Below are 6,000 nucleotides of genomic sequence, written 5' to 3' on the forward strand. Positions count from 1 at the left end.
GTATAATGCCTGTACATTATAAGTACTAAGTAGGAAAGACCTTTACATTATCTGTACTATGCAGTATAATGCCTCTATACTATCAGTACTAATCAGCATAATGCCTCTACATTATCAGTACTAGGCAGTATAATGCCTCCTCATTACCAGTACTAATCAACATTACCAGTACTAACTAGAATAATTTCTCTACACTATCAGTACTAGGCAATATAATGTCTCATCATTATCAATACTAATCAACATAATGCCTCTACATTATCAGTACTAGGCAGTATAATGCCTCTATATTATAAGTACGAAGTAGCATAATGCATCTACATTATCAGTACTAGGCAGTATAATGCCTCCTCATTACCAGTACTAACTAGTATAATGCCTCTACATAATCAGTACTAGGCAGTATACTGCCTCTACATTATCAGTACTAGGCAGTATAATGCCTCTATGTTAAAAGTACGAAGTAGCATAATGCCTCTACATTGAACGGAAACAGCAACATACAATTGATAAAACAAAGGATCCGAGGATGATTTGGTATTTTAAACCCAGAATTTCAATGCCACAGTGTGTTAGGTTTGTCTGTCTTCTTTAACCCTTCAGATAATGTAAGAGACGTCTGTGTTGTGAGAATTGTATAGTTTTGAAACAATGGGAAATAATCGTAAAATATTCTTCTCTGTCTTACAGCACACACAGACGTTCTCTGTAGAAATGTGCAATATCGCTATTCTATGAAACTGAAAACCAACATATGATAACATTTCAAGCCGGATAGTTTATGGGATGTACAAGTGAGTAGCCGGTGGATTATTTACATTCACATTTGACAGAAAAGCCCAAAGTGGTATAGGTTTTACAGAAACCACATAGACTAGTATTCCTCTGGCAAATCCATATCAGGACAAAACTCTTTTCAATCGTCGGTTTTCTGTACTTCTGTCGAAGCACTTGAGTAATATTATGTATTCCAAAAGAAAAAGAAATATTTGGGAAATTATAATGTTCTCCGCACATCTTAAAAATATGGACTATGGTATTTTATGGTAATATATAAAGATATATAAATGATATAGTCAACTCTGTTTAAGGTGGGTGTGGGTGTGGGTGTGGGTGTGGGTGTGGTTGTGGGTGTGGGTGTGGGTGTGGGTGTGGGTGTGGGTGTGGGTGTGGGTGTGGGGTGTGGGTAGGTGTGGGTGGGTGTGGGGAGAGAGTGAAGCTAGCTCGATTAAATTGATCAAATTACCCTTCTTTCCACTTTGTTTTACTGTGTCTCTACAATATGTAGAAAATCTTATATCTGATGTGTTAAGCGGTAGCCTACTGGTTAAAGCGTTCGCTCGTCACTGGTGAGTACAATGTGTAAAAGCTCATTTCTGAGGCCGCCGCCCTGATATTGATTAAATTTGTTTCACAGCGGCGTACAACTGAACTCACTCACTCAATGTGACTCGCCCCAACCACAACAATGATCCTATTTATGCCTCAACGTTACTCCGTGCAATGGAGGCAGGCGAGTACACTGACGTGTGTCACGGCAAAACGTAACAGCCGTAAAGAGCAACTAAGGCTACATGCATGTGAAACAAATGAAATTTCTTGCAGTTATGAAAGCGTTGTACAAATACCATACTTGTATGTATACATTTTGGCATTAGTGATCACGATCTGTGAATGTCGAGAAATAGGTTCGGTTTCTGCAAGAAAGGGACATGCATATGGCGTTTTTGACAGAAAGGCGTCAACCGTTTGTTCGCCACGAGACACAACGTGGACAATGTACGTCATCAGAAGAGTGACCTGTTGCAGTTTGATCGAATGATTTATGTTGCCCTGACCTAGGTTGTTGGTATGTATACTGCTAGCTGTTGTCTATATGTTTGTTTGTCTATATTTTTTATTTTGTTTTTCATTGTTTGTTTTGTATTTCTTTTGCCTGAAAGATTCTTGTGACGTGGAGGTGATTTTTTTACGCCGCGTGTCTATTACATGTTTTTGACCATATTATGTTTCCTGTATGTTAATGTTCTGTTAGGTTCTGTTCTGTTAAACTAAAACACTTTACCGTGTTATTGATACATGTTCGGGGCGATTTAGTTGATATGTAATGTCACATCGGCAGTATTTCAGCCATATCGTGAACACGTAAGGGAAATACAGTGAAAATTTTTTCACGCTGCATTCAGGAATATTTTACCTATATGGTTAGTGGTATGAAAATATTCGAGTCTGGACCAAAAAATCCAGTGATCAACAGCATGAGCATCTATCGGAATTGGGAACCGCTGACATGTGTCAACCACGCCGGTGAACCTGACCGCCCGATCAACTTAGTCTCCTTTTTACGACAAGCATGGGAGCCTGAAGATACAGACTGATGTGCACGAAGTTAGTAAACAGTTTTGTAGGTGGCTGTGTTCGGTTGCGTTAACTAGATCCCTATAGGCACAACTCGGCACTAGCAGCAACATGCATGTGCACGGACTACACCATAAAACTAAAACGAGACACATAATCTTTTTTCTCACCGTACTTGATGTCATAACCCCAGTATTGCTAAAACTCATTGTTATCAGTCACTCACTCACCCTTCCACTCACTCACTCCCTCTGTGTCTCTGTGTCTGTTGGTTAACAAAGGTACATAACAGTCACTTCATGTTGTACAAACAAACGTAGCAAACAAGGATATACCTACATATCATCCGAGGTTCAGGACAATTTGTCAAAACTTAGAGCAAAAGACATTTCAAGTTTACAAAGGAAACAGTATGTGAAATGCCGGACTCTCAATGACAACGTGTTTGAAAGCAAAATGGACAAGAATTAAGCATCTGTCGCAGATCTCCATGGTTAGCAAATGTACTACCATCCTTTCTAGACCAAACAATCCAGTGATCAACCACATAAACATCGCTCTGCGCAGTTGAGAACCGATAACATGTGTCAACCAAGCCAGCGAGCCTGACCACCAGATCCCGTTAGTCGCCTCATACGAATGCCTATTTACTCTACCCCGGACCTTCACAGATCCATGAAATTAAGTAGAAAAGTAAGACTCCTTCACCTGTTTCATTACTATTTTCACGTAAAGATTCAGTGTGACCACATAAATAAATAAATAAATAAATAAATAAATAAATAAATAAATAAATGAATGAATGAATGAATGAATGAATGAATGAATGAATGAATGAATGAATGAATGAATGAATGAATGAATGAATAAATAAATAAATAAATGTATATTTATGTGTGTGCGTAGTTAAGGTAACGCTTGTGCCGATCACTATGGAGTAACAATTCACATTCTAATTGGGGCGGTGAGGAAGTCTTGCCTTGGATCGTAAAAGCTTTTGTTCGTCACATGGAACACCCGGGTTCATGTCGTGAAGCCCATTCATGCCGTGATGTTGCTGGAATGTTGCTGAAACGCGGAGTAAATCCAAACTTATTTAGTAAGTCACATTCTGCAGTATGTCAAGTATTTAACATCAAGGGAATGGATGTTCTCTGGGGGAGTGTGACTGCCTCACAGTGTCTGGATCATATTTTCACCTCAGTACGTTCATGCAGGTACATTGTCCTGTACTGAAATTTCACCAGGACAACGCTACCGTCTTTCTAATGAGGAACGTCTCACGAAACTCTGGTGTTGATGTTAGAGACTGACCATCCCTCTGAAAAGACGGATACAACAACAGATGAATCGAAGGGACGTTGAGTTGCCGTGACACTCTTAACTGACATCTTCTGTTCCAACATTCGTGTCGACGTTGATTTGAGGGATCATGGACTGACATGCATTATGTACAATATGATACCACAATCCACTTTTCCTGGTCTGTGTTGCTACCTTCAGTATGGTGTCTGTTACATGTCTACTTTCATTATATTACAGATTTGTCAGTTTAACTGACAAGTACACTTTGACCTGAGTGTGATTTAACATTGCGTGTAAAGTGACTGAATTGCCTTTCGGTGTGTTTAAAAATCCTCTATTATGTTGCGTCAGTAGGTTAAGATAACATTGAAATGAGAACTGCACACGTGTGACCGAACAACTCAGTAAAGCTGGAAAGTCGATTTCACCGAAGTTTTGCGGCTGTGGGCGTGACGCTGCACAGGACACACAGACTGGGTCGATAGGGTAAGGTTTGGGACTACGTGGGACATACAGACTCGGGGCCCGTTTAATAAAGCTCTCGTAAGCTTAAGATCTCGCAAGATTCACCTTTGCATCCCTACCTCCTGCACTGTAACATGGGAGATACCAATGTTACGAGAAAAGTAACGAGATCTTAAGGTTACGAGAGCTTTGTGAACGGAACGCTGGGTGGAAGGACTGGGTCGATGGGGGAAGGTGTGTAGATAAGAAATATATGTAGGCATGGCTGTATGACTTCGGCCATCGAGGGAAAGACTTCACAAAACATACAAACTAAACCCGAGTGTTGGGTCCGTGTAGATGAAGAGGAAAGCATGACACTACATGGCACACATAAACCTGGGTGTATGGCTGGGTAGATCATGGTGTGGGAGTAGATACACACACAGACGTGGGTGTAGGACTGGGTAGATCATGGTGTGGGAGTAGATACACACATAGACGTGGGTGTAGGGCTGTGTAGATCAAGGTGTGGGAGTAGATACACACATAGACGTGGGTGTAGGGCTGGGTAGATCATGGTGTGCGAGTAGATACACACATAGACCTGGGTGTAGGGCTGGGTAGATCAAGGTGTGGGAGTAGATACACACATAGACCTGGGTGTAGGGCTGGGTAGATCAAGGTGTGGGAGTAGATACACACATAGACCTGGGTGTAGGGCTGGGTAGATCAAGGTGTGGGAGTAGATACACACATAGGCCTGGGTGTAGGGCTGGGTAGATCAAGGTGTGGGAGTAGGTACACACATGGACGTGGGTGTAGGGCTGGGTAGATCATGGTGTGGGAGTAGATACACACATAGACGTGGGTGTAGGGCTGGGTAGATCATGGTGTGTGAGTAGAAACACACATAGACCTGGGTGTAGGGCTGAATACATCATGGTGTGGGAGTAGATACACACATAGACCTGGGTGTAGGGCTGGGTAGATTAAGGTTTGGGAGTAGGTACACACATAGACCTGGATGTAGGGCTGGGTAGATCAAGGTGTGCGAGTAGATAAACTCATAGACCTGGGTGTAGGGCTGGGTAGATCAAGGTGTTGGAGTAGGTGTACACATAGACCTGGGTGTAGGGCTGGGTAGATCATGGTGTGCGATTAGATAAACTCATAAACCTGGGTGTAGGGCTGGGTAGATCATGGTGTGGGAGTAGATACACACATAGACCTGGGTGTAGGACTGGGTAGATCATGGTGTGGGAGTAGATACACACATAGACGTGGCTGTAGGGCTGGGTAGATCAAGGTGTGGGAGTAGATACACACATAGACGTGGGTGTAGGGCTGGGTAGATCAAGGTGTGGGAGTAGATACACACATAGACCTGGGTGTAGGGCTGGGTAGATCAAGGTGTGGGAGTAGGTACACACATAGACCTGGATGTAGGGCTGGGTAGATCAAGGTGTGCGAGTAGATAAACTCATAGACCTGGGTGTAGGGCTGGGTAGATCAAGGTGTTGGAGTAGGTGTACACATAGACCTGGGTGTAGGGCTGGGTAGATCATGGTGTGCGAGTAGATAAACTCATAAACCTGGGTGTAGGGCTGGGTAGATCATGGTGTGGGAGTAGATACACACATAGACCTGGGTGTAGGACTGGGTAGATCATGGTGTGGGAGTAGATACACACATAGACGTGGCTGTAGGGCTGGGTAGATCAAGGTGTGGGAGTAGATACACACATAGACGTGGGTGTAGGGCTGGGTAGATCAAGGTGTGGGAGTAGATACACACATAGACCTGGGTGTAGGGCTGGGTAGATCATGGTGTGCGAGTAGATAAACTCATAGACCTGGGTGTAGGGCTGGGTAGATCAAGGTGTGGGAGTAG

This window comes from Haliotis asinina, chromosome 13 (genome assembly GCF_037392515.1).
Source record: "Haliotis asinina isolate JCU_RB_2024 chromosome 13, JCU_Hal_asi_v2, whole genome shotgun sequence".
NCBI classification, from domain to species: Eukaryota; Metazoa; Mollusca; class Gastropoda; order Lepetellida; family Haliotidae; genus Haliotis; species Haliotis asinina.